The sequence below is a fragment of the Rhinoraja longicauda genome, chromosome 19, assembly GCF_053455715.1.
Source record: "Rhinoraja longicauda isolate Sanriku21f chromosome 19, sRhiLon1.1, whole genome shotgun sequence".
NCBI classification, from domain to species: domain Eukaryota; kingdom Metazoa; phylum Chordata; class Chondrichthyes; order Rajiformes; family Arhynchobatidae; genus Rhinoraja; species Rhinoraja longicauda.
Window position 1 is genome coordinate 850,509 of NC_135971.1, and position 19,468 is coordinate 869,976.

Sequence of the window (19,468 nt, forward strand, 5' to 3'; positions counted from 1 at the left end):
ATACACCGCAAACACCGTCTCTCCTTCCCCGGCCACGGACCCCTCCCCAGATGTACACATTCCCCTACCATCTCGCACCACCTCACTCACCATGCTCCGTTTCATACCCGCTCTTTTCCCACACCGTGCCACACACTTGCATTGATCCGTCTTATTTTCCCTCTCGGCTTCCCATCTACCTACATCCCTACCTCTCTCCACATTTCACTCGTCCGGTTCTTTCCTTATGCAGATCGTCTTTGCCCCGTTTACATCAATTACTTTTGTAACTTTTTCTACCTTTCTGCAAATCACTCACCCCCATCTCTATTCACATCACTCGCCAGATTTTTCTCTAACCAATTTCTCTATTTCAGCTTTCTAGACCCGACCGCAGTCAGTCAGCATCGGGGTCCCGACCCGATGATAGTCTCTCTTCTCTCTCCGCAGATGCTGCTTGATAACCGGAGATCCTCCAGCATTGTATTTACCACAGGTTTGTGGCTTGCTTTCATCGGTCGGGGTGATGGGTATGAGTCAGCCAGTTGTGTTACATCTTTGATGGCTCCGTATTTCGAGGATTCTGTCGCCCCTTTATGGGAAGAATGTGGAAGCTTTGGAGAGGCCGAAGAAGATACTTACCAGAATGTTGCCTGGCTTAACGATTATTAGGCTATACGGAGAAATTGAACTAAGTGTAGTGAGTCCAGACGAGTGGTTTTATCTGAATCCTTTATTAGTATCAAACCCGTAACAAACGCGACAGACTTCTTCCTGGACAAACACTACTTCACTTACTAATCTAATCTCTAATCTGGTTTGGCGCCAAGCATTTAAATACCCCGCGCTTCCTCACCCCGTGACCGTAATCCAATCCGAGGGTTCTATTACCTGGCCAATCCCTATGTCCCTACATGACCCCCCCCAGAACCCTCGAAACCATACCTCACGGGCGGCCGAACCTCCCAGAACGTGTACGGATGGGGGAAACCGATACCCCCAGTGTGACAGGAGGCGGGGGGGGACGCCGCCGCTGGAGGCGATGGGAGGTTCACCGGAGCGGCGGGTGCAGGTGACGTGGGGCACTTGATGAACAACGGCAGCCCGGGACCAACCATAGGCGGCGGAGGCCCAAAAGGTGGTAAACTGGGCGCCGCTGACGGGACCAGTCGAGCAGCCACAGGCCGGCCCCGGCGCGGCGGCTGAGCCACCGACACGGGGAGGTCCTGGTCTAAATGGGCCGGCTTGAGACGGGACACTGAAACCAGCTCCTGACGATTTCCTACCTGCAAGGTGAAGGTTACAGTCCCTCTTTTGAGCACCTGGAACGGGCCCTGGTAAACCGGCTGCAGAGGGGGACGGTGGCAATCCTTCCGAAGAAACACGAAATCACAGCTCCGCAATTCCGAAGGAACGTGAACTGCTGTGCTTCCGTGACTAGAGGTGGGGACTGGAGCCAGAGAACCCACCCGTTCCCGGAGGGAGCCCAAGACTGACGTGACGGATGGCGGCAAGGCGGGAGTGGGAGGGAGAATATCGCCCGGCACCCGCAGGGGCGAACCGTAGACGAGCTCGGCCGAAGATGTGCCCAGTTCCGCCCGCGGGGCCGTACGGATGCCGAGGAGGACCCAAGGCAGCTGGTCAGCCCAATCGTAGCCAGTCAGGCGAGCACAGAGGGACGCCTTCAGCTGCCGATGGAAACGCTCAACCATCCCGTTGGCTTGGGGATGATAGGCGGTGGTCTGCTGTAATCGAGCACCATAAAGCTGCGCCAGCGCGGCCCAGAGAGACGAGGTGAACTGGGCTCCCCGATCTGTAGTAATGATAGCCGGGACCCCGAAACGAGCCACCCAATGCAACGCCAGGGCCCGTGCGCAGGAGGCCGCCGAGGTGTCCGACAACGGGAGCACCTCCGGCCAACGAGTGAACCGATCAACCACCGTCAGTAGATGGGTGTAACCCCTAGAATAGGGCAATGGACCCACCAAATCCACATGGATGTGGAAAAAACGGGCGGGGGGAACCTCAAATGTCTGGTGCGGGGGCTGGACATGACGATGGACTTTGGAGGTCTGGCACGGAATACAGGCGCGTGCCCAGGCTGCCACCTGCTTCCGCAGGCCATGCCAGACAAACCGGTCGGCCACCATGGCTGAAGTCGCCCTGATGGACGGATGTGCCAGGCCATGAATGGCCTCAAAAACCTTACGCCGCAGAGCGGCCGGCACCACCGGGCGAGGGCGTGGGAGAGTAACGTCGCACCACAACTTGATACCTGTGGGGCCACACGCCACCTGCTCTAAACGCAGTCCCGAGGTTGTGGAGGCGTACACCGCGGCAGTTCCTTCCAGGCGCTGAGCCTCCGCTAGCTCCTGGAAATCCACATGTTTACCAACCACGGCTACGGAGGGAATGGCCGGCCGGGACAGGGCATCAGCAACGGCATTCAGCCTACCCGCAATATGACGGACATCGGTCGTGAACTCCGAAATGAGGGTTAGGTGCCGCTGCTGGCGAGCCGACCACGGATCAGAAACCTTAGCAAAAGCGAATGTCAAAGGTTTGTGATCCGTGTAGGCCACGAAAGAACGGCCTTCTAAAAAGTAGCGGAAGTGCCGGACTGCTAAATAAAGGGCCAGGAGCTCCCTATCGAACGCACTGTACTTGAGCTCCGCTCGAGAGAGCAGCCTGCTGAAAAACGCAAGAGGCTGCCATTCACCGTCAACCTGCTGCTCCAAAACCCCACCCACTGCCACGTCTGAGGCGTCCACCGTCAGAGCTGTGGGGGCGGAGGAGCGCGGGTGCACCAGCATGGTGGCATTGGCGAGGGCCTGTTTGACCGCAACAAAAGCCGTCTCCGCAGCTACGGACCATACCAACTCCGCGGGGTTACCTGCGAGACACTGAAAAAGGGGACGCATAACCCGAGCTGCTGCAGGCACGAACCGATGATAAAAATTGACCATGCCCACAAATTCCTGCAAGCCCTTGATGGTAGTCGGGCGGGGGAAAGAGCGGACCGCGTCCACCTTAGCTGGTAAGGGAGTGGCCCCGGCCGGAGTAACCCGATGACCCAAAAAATCCACCGCGGACAGGCCGAATTGGCACTTGTCCGGATGGAGAATCAGGCCATGGTCTTGCAGCCTCTGGAACACGGTGCGGAGGTGGACCAAGTGCTCCTGGACCGAACGGCTGGCAATCAATATATCGTCTAGATAAATAAAGACGAACGGCAACCCTCGACCCACCCGGTCCATCAGACGCTGGAATGCCTGAGCTGCATTTTTAAGGCCGAAAGGCATACGCAACCACTCAAACAGTCCGAACGGGGTGATGGGCGCTGTTTTCGGAATATCCGGCTGGTGGACCGGGATCTGATGGTATCCCCGCACCAAATCAATTTTTGAAAATATTGTAGCCCCGTCCAGGCTAGCTGAAAAGTCCTGAATGTGTGGAATCGGGTAGCGGTCCGGCCGTGTTGCCGCGTTGAGTCGACGGAAGTCACCACATGGTCTCCACCCCCCAGATGCTTTGGAAACCATGTGCAAAGGGGATGCCCACGGACTACTTGAAGGCCGAATGATTCCCAACCTCTCCAAGTTTAGGAACTCCTCTCGCGCCCTGGCCAGCTTGTCGGGTGGAAGGCGCCGTGCCCGGGCAAAAACCGGCGGCCCTTCGGTTGGAATGAAATGGACGACCCCGTGCTTCTCCGAAGGTGAATCAAAACGCTGGACGAGGAGCTGCGGGAAATCGGCCAGGACCGCATCGAACTGACCGGGAGCCGTGGTAATGGACTGGATGACTAGGCTGGGTGGGGCGGCGCTTGTAGAAGCCTCTGGCCCAGTATCCCGAGGCCGTACATCAGCCAAGGGTTGTAGGCCCCTCCCTCGGACGTCTGCGACCAAGGAAAACGCCCATAGGAAATCTGCCCCCAATATGGCCTGGCCCACATCCGCAACGATGAATTCCCAACGGTAAGTCCTGGACTCGAAGGACAAGGACATGGTCCTTTTACCGTACGTACGGATGGTGCTACCATTCACTGCAATTAGGGGCGGGCCCTTTTCCCCCACTCGAACTTCACAGTCATAGGGGGGCACAATACTTACGACCGCTCCCGTATCCACCAGGAAAACGATCCCGGTGCTCTGATCCGTAGCGTAGAGGCGGTGGTTACGGCCAACCGAGACTGCCTCTACAGTCGATCGGCCCCGGCGTTTCCCGGAAACGAACACGGGGATCTACAGCTTCGTGCCTCGCTGCCCCACCGCCGATGGAAAGAGCACCAGCCACGCCTATCCGGCTCTGTTGGTCGAGCCCGCTGCCAATGAACAGGCGCCGCCGCCCTCTCTTGGCGGGCCGGCTGCGCAATAGCGGCCGATGCGTCGCTCTCCCGGCCGCACTCCCGACTGCCGCTGGGCCTCGAGACCCGGTTAACGGAGCCGTCTCGGGCGTTGCGTTCCCTCACCAGCGTGTCTGCCTTCTCGGCGAACGCTACCGGCTCTTCAAAAGGGACGTCGAGGTCACCAATGTAGTGAGTCCAGACGAGTGGTTTTATCTGAATCCTTTATTAGTATCAAACCCGTAACAAACGCGACAGACTTCTTCCTGGACAAACACTACTTCACTTACTAATCTAATCTCTAATCTGGTTTGGCGCCAAGCATTTAAATACCCCGCGCTTCCTCACCCCGTGACCGTAATCCAATCCGAGGGTTCTATTACCTGGCCAATCCCTATGTCCCTACATAAGTTGCAATAGTTTCTCTGGAACGTAGGTTGGCGGGGAGATCAGGTAGAAGTGCTTTGAATTATGAGAAATAGATCAGACAGTCAGAGCCATCTTCCTCTTCAACTCCATATTCATATTTCCTCCCTGGGAAGTGGCCTCTGACTTTCTTACATATCCATATTTCTCATACTTTTATATATATACCAGAGCATAGCTGTAGAGCATAGATTTAATGTGTGATTGACAATGTTTTAAGGAATGTGTGAGGGGCAGGTACTTTTTACACAGAGTGACGTTTGCATCTGGAACACGCTGCCAGTGCTGGCAGTGCAACCAGTTAAAATACTGGCATGTAAAAGGCTTTCAGATTAGTATAGGTATTGCCCTATTCTCTATGTTTTCAATGTATTATAATCTATATTGACAATGAGTGTCTTCGCCGCACCCAGCCGCGACATTCATATTGGCCCATTCGTCCCCACCTCTCTCCTGCTGAAGTCTGTCTCCGTTTCTTGTTTCCTCGTTCTATGAAGGGTCACTGACCTGAGTCCGCAATCGTTTCTCGTTTGTCCACGGATTATCTGTCCTGCTGGGTGATTCCAGCTTGGTCTGTGACTCTGTAAAGTTCCTCAACTTTACAGTATTTAAGATGTCCAAGCCGAAGAATCCGACTGATGGGACTGTTCTGACAGCGGGAAACAAATCGAGGTGCGACCGTCCACTTCTTTTTCAAAGGTAATATAAAATTAATTCAAAGGTAATGTGTATTTAATTCAAACATACATATTTGTTTCATGTCACCATTTTATCCATTGGAACACTTCTTAATCATAAAACATTGGCACTGAGCTTATTTCAAGTTTTGCACGCGGATTTCTCGGATCAAGCCTGGGTCGATATTAATAGCTCTCTGCACAATATCCCCAAGTGAATCAAAACGCCAAGTTCTCCCACGGTTAAACAGTGAACTTGTAATTCGGTTTGAATAGTATTTTGTGAATCTAAAGCACAGCAATTGCTCCGATGGCCCGCCCGTCACCCATAACAATTTACTTGGAAGAGATATGGCGCTTTGAGCGCTCAGTGTAACAACGAGCCCGTTATCTCCAGAACCTTCTATGGATCCGCAAATCAGGCTTTCTGTCTCATTGACAGGAGGCCCACAAACGAGGATGAAACCACTCCTTGCCTCAGGTGTTAAGTTTTTGGAGGCCTTGTAGGGCTAGGACATTAATGACGGAAAGTTAGGATCCTCCCAACTGTGTATGAAGTGTCCACCCCATGTACAAGGGCACAGAATGGCAACAACATAGTTTAATAAGGAGACTCATAAATCATGGAGTGTATTAAACTGCACATAGAATGTTAGATCAGGAAGCCATAAATTCAAGTACATTTACAAATCTGCAGGCCATCTCGTCGGCGCCAGCTGTTTAAACCTATCTCTTACGTATTTCATCCTGCAAAAAATGGTGAGCCTGTTCCGCTCTTTACGATTTGCAGTGGCCAATTCCATTCCATCCTCCACATATTTGGGACAGGGAAGCAAAGCCAAAGCAGCCAGCGAAGCAAAATAAAAGGCTGGACAAACCAGCGGCTTAGGCTCCTCCTCTGGAGGGGACGGGAAAACGGGCCCTTCTACATTCTGAGAAACCTGGAACAGAGAAAAGAGGTGGGCCAATGGCCGGCAATGACAGGCAGATGTATATGTGGGATCGATGAGTAGAGACGCCGGCAAGGGCACGAGGTGAAAAGAAAACAAAGGGCTGTCAAATAAGTAGAAACATTTTGAAACGGAATGTAATCCGCAGCGAGGGATATGGTGGAAGTGGACGTTAGGGGACGGAGTAGTGGTGATATGAAAGGGAAGTGGGAAATTCGGCGAAGGGAGGGGAAGGGAAAGGGGAAGGGGGAGGAGCAGGGTGACAAGGCAGAGGGGGAAATATTTGCGCACAAGTGTGGGCAAGGGGTAAGATAGGGAGTAGGTGATATTACTTGAACGGACATTTGGTATTCCTTGGCGCACAGAGGGCACGTTCTTAGCGAAATGGTGAAAGCGACCCCTCCCCCCCCTGCGGTTGAAAAGAGAACTCGCATGGAGGGATTCAAAGGTCTTGTTTTAGCAGATGAATCTCCGCGACCCAGGCCGCACAGCAGGATGTCACGTTACAACTTTGTAAAACAAAGTCACATTTGAAATATTGGGTGGAATCGCGGACTGCGCAACCGTCAGAGGGTGTAGGTGGACTAGGATGTTACCTGAAATGGTGACTGCTGTCTGCGAGTACAGGCGGGGCATGTGCGTTTAGAACCAGAGATGAACCAGGAGTGGGGTTCTGTACGAAGTTCACGAAGTGATGAGCGCATTAGCGAGATTAGAGACGTGAGACATAGATTGTTATAATCGGAGCTCAGGCGCTTTAGGGTAAGAGGGGGATGAGCAAGGGTTATGCCACCTGGTATTAGCATCAGATCTAGAACGTGTTGCGTGCGTTGGTGATGGATGCAGCCACTGTCAGCGCTTGAAAAAACATTGAGATGAACCTGTGAAATGTAAGGACAAGAACGGCTACCATCCGAGTGATGGGACAACTGAGCAAAGCCGATAGAGACATAATGAATGGCGAAGACGCCGTGGACAGAATATCCTGCCCTTCTACTGCGTGTCTCTGTGATCTCGAATCAAACTCGTTCAGAAGAATATATGGACAAGAACGTCAACCTACAATGTTTGTTGATCAGAGACATTAATCACGACAGCTCTGTGGCGTTTAGATTCGTTGGCTCTGTGGCTTTCAGGTTATGCAACAAAATTAGAGTGAGGTGCAGATTTTAATAGCGCGGAAGGGGCGAGAGGCGGTGTTCCGGCCGTTGCTTGCTGGGAAAGAGGTGCAAAAAAAATGGATAACAGGGCAACTGAAACCAGGAGAGACGTTTCATCCGGTTTGGCGCGCTCCAATCATGTTCAGCTATATCCTGTGAAACGTGCGAATTAAATCCCCATTAACCATTCATCAGCCCACCTGCCCAACATGTCAAGATCCTGTTGCAATTTTGACAACCATCTTCGCCATCTATAATACCACCCACTTTAGTGTCATCTGCAAATTTATTAATTATGCCTTGTCTGTTCTCATCCAAATCATTGATATAGATAACAAACAGCAATGGGCCCAGCACCGAACCCTGGAGCACCCACTACTCACCCGCCTCCAGTCCGAAAAATAACGTTCTGCCGTCACCTTCTGCTTCCTTCCACGAAACGTATTTTCTATCCATTCGGCTAGATGTCTTTTGTTCCCAAGCCATGCAGCCTTTCGGAGCAGCCTGCCACACGAACCTTCTCAAACTCCTTGCTCAAATCCATATATACGTCGTCCTCAGCTCTGCCCTCAACAACCTTTTGCTGAGATCTTCAAAAGCGAACGGGAAACTACAGGGAATTTGATCAATCACCTTGTTTAATTCTCGTTTATATGGAACACTTCAGGATACGTGCCAATCACACAAAGCCCAACTATTCACCTGCAAAGAATAAACTCACTGAAACCGCCAAGTAACTGGAAAAGAAACTTCACATTGGTGGAACTTGTAGCGCTGCTGGCAAGTAACTGCGGAGCCCCTGTTTCAATCCGGACACGTAGTGATGATAGTGTGGAGTTTGAACGCTCTCCTTGAGACATCTTGGATTCTACCAGTCTCCCCAGAGTTCCTCTGACATTTGAAAGACTTGGGTGTTGTTCGGCTGAATTGACTGTTTAAAATGTGTCGATAAGTGTATCACCTGGAGAAGCTAATGGGAACGCGGGGCACATTGAAACGAATGTTGTCTGTAGGTTCTTGTTCAATGGCGGGATATATAGGGGTCGGGGCTGTGAACACATTATGTGACTCTATGATTTAGATTTGAGTGAAGCGCGCGGTTGAAAATAAGCCATGGAATAAATGTTTTCAAAATCAGTGCTAAGACTTTGCTTGTCATTGGCAGTAATACCCCAGAATCCAAGCCAGTTGGTGGGAATGCAGGAGAATAAAAGTAAATTAGTGTCAAACGGATTAAATGGGTCGACTGCACGGATCTGATTTCCGGCTGTTTGCGTCTGCAACGCTTGTTTGCCACCCAAGACAAATAAGGGCGGAAATTAGTTTAAACCAGTCCCATTCAAGCCAAACACACGAGAACACAAACTGGTGTCTCCGGCATTGGAAACTGGTGTCTCCGGTGTTTTCATTGTCATCAACTGGATTGTTCACTAATGGAGGAGAATATTAGGCGGTATTGAATTATGAGTGTAATAAGTTATGTTTGCATGCACGGGGCCGACCTTTCCAATGAATTATGACTGTTTCGATTTGAAACCAAACACATTCCATTGGTATTTCCCTGATGACGATTTGGAATGACAACTCATCCCTTCAAACAATCTATGGCGTCACCGATTCAAGGCGAAATTAAATGTGGATAGAAAATTGGCTTCATGGAAGGAAGCATAAGGTAATGGCGGAAGCTTGCTTCTCGGACTGGAGGCCTGTGACTAGTGGTGTGCCTCAGGGTCGGTGCTGGGCCATTACTGTTTGTCATCTATATCAATGATTTGGATGCGAACATCAAGTTAGCAAGTTTGCTGATGGTACAAAAGAGAATGGTTGTGGAAAGATTGCAACAGGATATTCAGTTCAGTTCCGTTTAGTTTATTGTCACGTGTACGGCCGTATAGTAAAAAGCATTTGTTGCGTGCTAACCAGTCAGCAGAAAGACAATGCATGATTACAATCGATCAAATTACAGTGTATACATACTGTACATGATAAGGGAATAACGTTTAATGCAAAGTAAAGCCAGCAAAGTCCGATAAGTCTTAATTGATTGATCAGGTGGGCTGAGGAAAGGTTGATGGAATTTAATACATAGAAATGTGAAGTGTTGCCTTTTCGGAAGTCTAACATGGCCAGGGCTTACACAGTGAATGGTAGGGCTCTGGGGAATGTTGTGAAGCGGATGGGTGTATGGTTCTCGAAGGTGCATGGTTCTCGAAGGTGCCATCGCGGGTAGATCGGGTAGTCGAAGTGGCTTTTGGCACAATACCCTTCATCGATCAGACAATTGAGTTAGAAGTTGAGAGGTGATGTTGCAGTTGTCCAAGTCATGAGTGAGGCAGCATTTAGAGTACTTGTTGAGATCTGGGCACCGTGTAATAGGAAAGACGTTGTCTAGCTGGAAAAGGTATAGAGAAGATTTACAAGTGGTTGCCAGGACTAGAGGGTGTGAGCTACAGGGGGCGATTGAGTTGGATGAGACTGTATTCCTTGGAGCGCTGGAGGATGAGGGGTATTTTTATGGAGGTCTATAAAATCATGACAGGAATAGATAGGACAGATGAACAAAGTCCCTTGCCCAGAGTCGGCGAATGAAAGATCAGAGAACATAATTTTACAGTGAAGGTAAAACCATTTAATAGAAATCTAAGGGGTACCTTGTCACACAAAGTGTGGTTGTGTTGGACAAGCTGCCAGAGGAGGTAGTTGAGGCAGGGATTTTCGCAACGTTTCACAAACATTGGGAAAGGACAGGACAGGTTTAATGGGATGTGGACCAAACACGGGCAGGTGGGACTAGTGTAATTGGGACATATTGCCCGATGTGGGCAAGTTGGGCCGAAGTGTCTGTTTCCACGTTGCATCACTCTATAACTATGTCTGTTAACCACTACTGGCTGGGACTTAAGGAATAATCTCGTGAGTCAGTCAGTGTTAAAAATTATTTCAAATATCAATGGAGATAACGTTTAACTTTAAAAATGTAGTTCGACTAAATATTTGAATCTCGGTGTAGGAGTTGTCATTGTTGAGACAATGTAAATCAGTGACTGGGCATTTAAAGAACCGCTGATGATGGAGCTGTGGACGTCGCTGGGCTAAAAATCACAAGGAACACACTCTTGAATGTGCCTCGTGTCATTAATGTTGGAAGTTTTGCATGTACAAATAGCGGTGGCGAAAGCAAAGGTTTAAAAAAAACACAGGGTGCCAAACGCAATGTAGATATTTAGGTTTTGATTTAACTTTGACAGATAAAGTCCAATCGGCTGAGGCTGGGAGATGAGCGGTTTGCGGAAATCGCGATGAGGATTTGTTTTCTCCGAAGTGCCTGAACAATTGTTCTGCCTTGTGGAGCTTCACCTGAATAACCACGTGGTACTTGCTTCACAATATTATGCAACTCTGTGGAAAAATAGGTTTGCTCAGGGACTGTGATCAGCATGAAACTACTGGCACCCAACGGTCCCGCAGGGATAATCCCTTTCCTTCAAATAAGGGAACCTTTCCAATGATCCATTCCACAATCAAATAAGGAAATTACCTAAATGCCATTGGAGGATAAGCGTTGACAAGGAGATGGACGAAATACAGATTGTTGTAGTCATATATGCGATGCAAAAGATATACTACCCGATCCTGGCTATTCTCGGTGTTCCGGGTAAGCTGGGATGATTTCGACAGAAACATGATTAGGTTCGAAATGGTTAATAATTCTCATTGAGCCTGTAGTTCTAAACCCGCTCCGCAATTCACCCGATCCTGCTGTGGTAATGTAAGCCACGAAATCACCCAGTGGAAGGGCACTGAATTGAAACATTGACCGGCACTTACTAAACTCCGTTAACAGTTAGTATTTCCACCATCCACTATGACTTTGTGTGTTCCATTAATTTAGTTGGAACTGGACAATGGGCATAATAGATGCAATACAACGTGACTGTGCTCGATATTAACCAGTGCAAACACCGGGAAATTGCCGATCACTCTGCGTTTAATCCTGCAAACTACGATGTTCAAAGTGACAGTCACAGCAAGAATGGTTCGCGCATTAATAATCCCTTGGCAGAGTGCGATCACTTAACTTGAAAATAAAAGAGGCAGTTTCGAAAGACATACAGCCAGATTCTCAAACACGCACAGCGTAACCACTCTGCCCACTGAGACTGGCCGACGATGTTCATAAGTGATGGGAGCAGAATTAGCCCATTCGGCCCATCAAGTACACTCCACCGTTCAGTCATGGAATCATCTTTGATCAAACCCTCTCCTTCGACAAACACATCAAACACATCACCAAGACAGCCTTCTTCCACCTCAAAAACATCGCCCGTCTCCGTCCATCCCTCTCCTCCACAGCTGCTGAAACCCTCATCCACGCCTTCATCACATCCCGTCTGGACTACTGCAACAGCCTCCTCTATGGCGCACCCTCAAAAATCATCAGTAAACTTCAATACATTCAAAACTCCGCTGCCCGTCTACTCACACACACCTCGATCCGTGACCATATCACCCCCGTCCTTTACAAGCTCCACTGGCTCCCCATCCCCCAGAGAATCCAGTACAAAATTCTCCTCATGACCTACAAAGCCCTCCATAACCTGGCCCCATCCTACCTGACTGACCTCCTCCACAGGCACACTCCCACCTCCACCCTCCGCTCTGCTGCTGCCAATCTCCTATCCCCCCCCCATCCGGACCAAACTCAGATCCTGGGGGGAACAGGGCTTTCTCCATCGCTGCTCCCACCCTCTGGAACTCACTACCCCAAACCGTCAGAGACTCCTCCTCACTCACCACATTCAAAACATCACTGAAGTCTCACCTGTTCAGCACTGCCTTCAACCACTGACCGTCACCTCACCTTCTGTCTCCTTTTTCTGTTCGTTTACTTATTTATCTATTTATTCACTTCTCTATGTTCTAGAAATCCCTGTAAAGCGTCTTTGAATGTTTGAAAAGCGCTATATAAATGTAATGCATTATTATTATTATTATTATTGCTGATCTATATCTTACTCCTAACCCCATTCTCCTGCCTTCTCCCCATAACCCCTGACACCCGCACTGATCAAGAAATAATTAAAAATGTCCACTGACTTGGCCTCCACAGCCGTCTGATGCAATTATCTCCACAGATTCACCACCCTCTGACAAAATAAATTCCTCCTCATCTCGTTCCTAAAGGAACGTCCTTTAATTCTCTCCAGAGTCCGTGGCCTCTGGTCCCAGACTCTCCCACTAGTGGAAACATCCTCGGACCCCACTCCCCCTCTACGTCCCGTTCCACGTACTGATCATCACCAACCCTGTCCCTGCCCCACTCCCCCGCGGCTAGAACCTTATCCTATTCCTCCACACCCCAACATTCACTCCCCTGTAAACCCCCTCTCCCCCTTAGCTCAGTGAAAGTCCCTCCACCCCCAGACTGTGTAACCACCTCTGTCCCCTACACCCCTCCATGTCCCTGTAACACCCCCCCTCTGTCCCCGCCACCCCTCCCTGTCTATGTAACCCTCTCCCCTCTGTCCCCTCCACCCCTCCCTGTCTCTGTAACCCCCTCCCCTCTGTCCCCTCCACCCCTCCCTGTCTCTGTAACCCCCTCCCCTCTGTCCCCTCCACCCCTCCCTGTCTCTGTAACCCTCTCCCCTCTGTCCCCTCCACCCCTCCCTGTCTCTGTAACCCCCTCCCCTCCGTCCCCTCCACCCCTCCCTGTCTCTGTAACCCCTCCCCTCCGGCCCCTCCACCCCTCCCTGTCTCTGTAACCACCTCCCCTCTGTCCCCTACACCCCTCCCTGTCCCTATAACCCCCTCCCCTCTGTCCCCTACACCCCTCCCTGTCTCTGTAACCACCTACCCACTGTCCCTTCCACCCCTCCCTATCTCTGTATCCCCCCCCCTCTGGCCCCCCACCCCTCCCTGTCCCTATAACCCCCTCCCCTCTGTCCCCTCCACCCCTCCCTGTCTCTGTAACCCCTCCCCTCAGTCCCCTACACCCCTCCCTGTCCCTATAAACCCTCCTCTCAGTCCCCTACACCCCTCCCTGTCCCTATAACCCCATCCCCTCTGTCCCTTCCACCGCTCCCTGTCTCTGTAACCCACTCCCCTCTGTCCCCTACACCCCTCCCTGTCTCTGTACCCCTCCCTGTCTCTGTAACCCCTCCCCTCTGTCCCCTCCACCCCTCCCTGTCTCTGTAACCCCCTCCGCTCTGTCCCCTACACCCCTCCCTGTCTCTGTAACCCCCTTCCCTCTGTCCCCTCCACCCCTCCCTGTCTCTGTAACCCCCTCCCCTCCGTCCCCTCCACCCCTCCCTGTCTCTGTAACCCCTTCCCCTCCGGGCCCTTCACCGTGGGCTGTTAAGGGTGAGGGTTAAGGGTGAGGGTTAAGGGTTTAGGGTTAAGGGTGAGGGTTAAGGGTGAGGGTTAAGAGTGAGGGTTAAGGGTGAAGAGTGAGGATTGAGGGTGAGGGTTAAGGGTGAGGAGTAAGGGTGAGGGTTAAGGGTGAGGGTTAAGGGTGAGGGTTAAGGGTGAGGGTCGAGGGTGAGGGTTAAGGGTGAGGGTTAAGGGTGAGGGTTAAGATTTAAGGGTGAGGGTGAAGGGTTAAGGGTGAGGGTTAAGGGGAGGGTTAAGGGTGAGGGTTAAGGGTGAGGGTTAAGTGTGAGGGTTAAGGGTGAGGGTTAAGGGTGAGGGTTAAGGGTGAGGGTTAAGGTTTAAGGGTGAGGGTGAAGGGTGAGGGTGAAGGGTGAGGGTGAAGGGTGAGGGTGAGGGTTAAGGGTGAGGGTTAAGGGTGAGGATTAAGGGTGAAGAGTGAGGATTGAGGGTGAGGGTTAAGGGTGAGGAGTAAGGGTGAGGGTTAAGGGTGAGGGTTAAGGGTGAGGGTTAAGGGTGAGAGTGAAGGGTGAGGGTTAAGAGTGAGGGTTAAGGATTAAGGGTGTTGGTTAAGGGTGAGGGTTAAGGGTGAGGGTCAAGGCTGAGGGATAAGGGTGAGGGTTAAGGGTGAGGGTTAAGGGTGTGGGTTGAGGGTGAGGGTTGAGGGTGAGGGTTAAGGGTGAGGGTTAAGGGTGAAGGTTAAGGGTGAGGGTTAAGGGTGAGGGTTAAGTGTGAGGGTTAAGGGTGAGGGTTAAGGGTGAGGGTTAAGGGTGAGGGTTAAGGTTTAAGGGTGAGGGTGAAGGTTGAGGGTGAAGGGTGAGGGTGAAGGGTGAGGGTGAGGGTTAAGGGTGAGGGTTAAGGGTGAGGATTAAGGGTGAGGGTTAAGGGTGAGGGGTAAGGGTGAGGGTTAAGGGTGAGGGTGAGGGTTATGAGTGAGGGTTCTGAGTGAGGGTTATGGATTGAGGGTGAGGGTTGAGGGTGAGAGTTGAGGGTGAGGTTTAAGGGTTGAGGATTGAGGGTTAGGGTTGAGGGTGAGGGTTAAGGGCGAGGGTTAAGGGCGAGGGTTAAGGGCGAGGGTTAAGGGCGAGGGTTAAGGGCGAGGGTTAAGGGCGAGGGTTAAGGGCGAGGGTTAAGGGCGAGGGTTAAGGGCGAGGGTTAAGGGCGAGGGTTAAGGGCGAGGGTTAAGGGCGAGGGTTAAGGGCGAGGGTTAAGGGCGAGGGTTAAGGGCGAGGGTTAAGGGCGAGGGTTAAGGGCGAGGGTTAAGGGTGAGGGTTAAGGGTGAGGCCACTTTTCTCTGGTTGCAGTAGCCTCTGGATCATCGGTGGGTCCCATTTTAGGAATAAAATCACTGGCACGGCCCCTCGGGTTGGTGGTTGATGGCCCCTCTCCTTGAGACTGGATCCTCTGTAACCTGAGTACCACTTCTTTCAATATATTGGCTTTTCTTTGTTCCTCCAAATGAGCCCGGCTTGTCTCTATTTGGAGCTGGTTACTCTGAGCCAGCATCTTCAACATTTCCTCCATGTCGTTCTCACTGATTCTCAATTGTGCCAAGCGGATAGTCAAATCACTGATGGACATTCTCCACCATTGTGATGTCTTGAAAGGTCGGGAGCTTTTCTCTTGAAGGTTGGGAAGTGTTGGTGCCGGAAATGAAGACCGAAAAGTTCTTGTTTTCAAACTTAAATTCCATATATTTCGCCTTTTCCAAAAACAGGTAAAATTAATTGTTTGCAGACAGGTCCACAAAACCACAACAGGTAGTTAAATCAAAACTGTTGCTTGCTGCCTTCTTACAAAATATAACTCAAACACTGTTTCTCTCCCTCTCTGCTCCAGTCGTTGTCTCTCTCTTAAATACACTGATTCCCTTCCCTTTTAGCTCTCTCACTGAGGCAATCAGCTCAACTGGTTCAGCTGGGCAGTAATCAGGGTCAGCAGCAATCAGTGTCAGCAGCAATCAGTGTCAGCAGCAATCATTTTCAGCAGCAATCAGTGTCAGCAGCAATCAGTGTAAGCAGCAATCAGTGTCAGCAGCAATCAGTGTCAGCAGCAATCAGTATCAGCAGCAATCAGTTTCAGCAGCAATCATTGTCAGCAGGGCAGGCAGCCCTGCTGACGATGGGTTTTGTAGTCTTTTGCCGGCAGCCATGATGGTTTGTAGTCCTTGTTGCATCCACCGGGAGGAAATGTATCTCCCTTCTATGACTCTACCTCTCATGATATCACATTTCCCCCTCCCCTAACTTGAGGCCTCCGGACTGAGGCCCACAGGACGTCTCTTCGGGAAAGGGCATCTGCATTCGCATGTTTCCGACCTGCTCTGTGAACAACCGAGAAGTTAAAAGCCTGGAGGCTGAGAAACCATCTTGTTACTCGACTGTTCGTTTCCCTATTTCTTGACATCCACTGCAAAGGAGCATGGTCTGTGAGTAGAGTGAATTTGCGCCCAATAAGGTAATAGCGAAGGGTTTCAAGGGCCCACTTAACTGCCAGACATTCATTCTCCGGTGTAGAGTATCTTTTCTCATGGGCCAAAAGCTTTCTGCTACTGTAGAGGATTGGGTGCTCCTCACCCTTCTGTATCTGAGAGAGTACCGCCCCAAGACCCACCTCTGAGCCATCTACCTGCACAACAAACTCCTTGTTGAAGTCTGGGACGGCCAGAACTGGGTGGGAACATAAGGCCTTCTTCAGGCTGGTGAAAGCCTCCTCTGCTTCCTGTGACCATTTCACCATTCGGGACTGTCTTTTAGTTGTTAGATCTGTTAGGGGGGGCAATTAGATCAGAGAAGTTGGGAACAAAGCGTCTATAGTAGTTTGCAAGGCCTATAAAGGATTTTACTTGTCTCTTTGATACAGGTCGTGGCCAATCTTGGATGGCCCTTAGTTTAGCATCTTGAGGTTTAACAAGTCCACGCCCTATTGTGTAACCAAGGTACTCTGTTTCACTATAGGCTACCCTGCACTTGCGGGGATTGGCTGTGAGACAACAGACAATAGACAATAGACAATAGGCGCAGGAGGAGGCCATTCGGCCCTTCGAGACTGCACCGCCATTCAATATGATCATGGCTGATCATCCAGCTCAGTATCCTGTACCTGCCTTCTCTCCATACCTCCTGATCCCTTTAGCAAAAAGGGCCACATCTAACTCCCTCTTAAATATAGCCAATGAACTGGCCTCAACTACCTTCTGTGGCAGAGAATTCCACAGATTCACCACTCTCTGTGTGAAGAAATGTTTTCTCATCTCGGTCCTAAAAGACTTCCCCTTATCCATAAGCTGTGACCCCTGCCTCTGGACTCCCCCAACATCGGAAACAATCTTCCCGCGTCTAGCCTCTCCAACCCCTTAAGAATTTTATATGTTTCTATAAGATCCCCCCCTCAGTCTTCTCAATTCCAGCGAGTACAAGCCCAGTCTATCCAGTCTTTCCTCATATGAAAGTCCCGCCATCCCAGGGATCAATCTGGTGAACCTTCTCTGTACTCCCTCTAAGGCAAGAACGTATTTCCTCAGGTTAGGAGACCAAAACTGCACACAATACTCCAGGTGCGGTCTCACCAAGGCCCTGTACAACTGCAGCAGAACCTCCCTGCTCCTAAACTCAAATCCTCGTGCTATGAATGCCAGCATACCATTCGCTTTCTTCACTGCCTGCTGCACCTGCATGCTTGCTTTCAATGAATGGTGCACCATGACACCCAGGTCACGTTGCATCTCCCCTTCTCCCAATCGGTCACCATTCAGGTAATACTCTGCTTTCCTGTTCTTGCCACCAAAGTGGATAACCTCACATTTATCCACATTATATTGCATCTGCCATGCATTTGCCCACTCGCCTAATCTATCGAAGTCACTCTGCAGACTCCTAGCATCCTCCTCGCAGCTAACACTGCCCCCCAGCTTCGTGTCATCCGCAAACTTAGAGATGTTGCATTCAATTCCCTCGTCCAAATCATTAATATATTGTAAATAACTGGGGTCCCAGCACTGAGCCTTGCGGTACCCCACTAGTTATTGCCTGCCATTCCGAAAAGGACCCGTTTATTCCTACTCTTTGCTTCCTGTCCGCCAACCAATTTTCAATCCACCTCAACACTGAACCCTCAATACCGTGTGCTTTAAGTTTGTCCACCAATCTCCTATGTGGGACCTTGTCGAAGGCCTTCTGAAAGTCCAGATATAACACATCGACTGGTTCTCCCTTATCCACTCTACTAGTTACATCCTCGAAAAATTCTATAAGATTCGTCAGACATGATTTGCCTTTGGTAAATCCATGCTGACTTTGTCCGATGATTTCACCACTTTCCAAATGTAATGCTATCACATCTTTAATAACTGACTCTAGCATTTCCCCCACTACCGATGTTAGGCTAACTGGTCTATAATTCCCCGTTTTCTCCCTCCCTTTTTAAAAAGTGGGGTTACATTAGCTACCCTCCAGTCCTCAGGAACTACTCCAGAATCTAAAGAGTTTTGAAAAATTATCACTAATGCATCCACTATTTCTGAGGCTACTTCCTTAAGCATTCTGGGATGCAGCCTATCTGGCTCTGGGGATTTATCTGCCTTTAATCCATTTAATTTACCTAACACCACTTCCTGACTAACCTGGATTTCCCTCAGCTCCTCCATCTCATTCGACCCCCGGTCCCCCGCTATTTCCAGCAGACGGTTTATGTCTTCCTTAGTGAAGACAGAACCAAAGTATTTGTTCAATTGGTCTGCCATCTCCTTGTTCCCTATGATCAATTCACCTGTTTCCGACTGCAAGGGACCTACATTTGCCTTAACTAATCTTTTTCTCTTGACATATTTATAAAAGCTTTTGCAGTCTGTTTTTATGTTCCTTGCCAGTTTTCCCTCATAATCTATTTCCCCTTTCCTAATTAAGCCCTTTGTCCTCCTCTGCTGGACTCTGAATTTCTCCCAGTCCCCTGGTATGCTACTTTTTCTGGCTTATCTGTATGCTTCATCTTTTGTTTTAATACTATCCTTGATTTCCCTTGTTAGCCACGGATGCACTACCTTTCCTGGTGTGTTCTTTTGCCAAACTGGGATGAACACTTGTTGTAGTTCATCCATGCGACCTTTAAATGCCTTTCATTGCATGTCCACCGTCAACCCTTTCAGCATCAATCGCCAGTCTATCTTGGACAATTCACGCCTCATACCCTCAAAGTTACCTTTCTTTAATTTCAGAACACTTGTTTCTGTATTGACTTTGTCACTCTCAATCCTAATGAAGAACTCTACCATATTATGATCACTCTTGCCCAAGGGGCCTCGCACAACAAGACTGCTAACTAACCCTTCCTCATTACTCAATACCCAGTCTAGAATGGCCTGTTCTCTCGTTGGTTCCTCGACATGTTGGTTTAGAAAACCATCTTTCAAATATTCCAAGAAATCCTCTTCCTCAGCACCCCTGCCAGTTTGGTTCACCCAATCTATATGTAGATTTAAGTCACCCATTATAACTGCTGCACCTTTAGTGCACGCATTTCTAATTTCCTGCTTGATGCCATCCCCAACCTCACTACTGCTGTTAGGTGGCC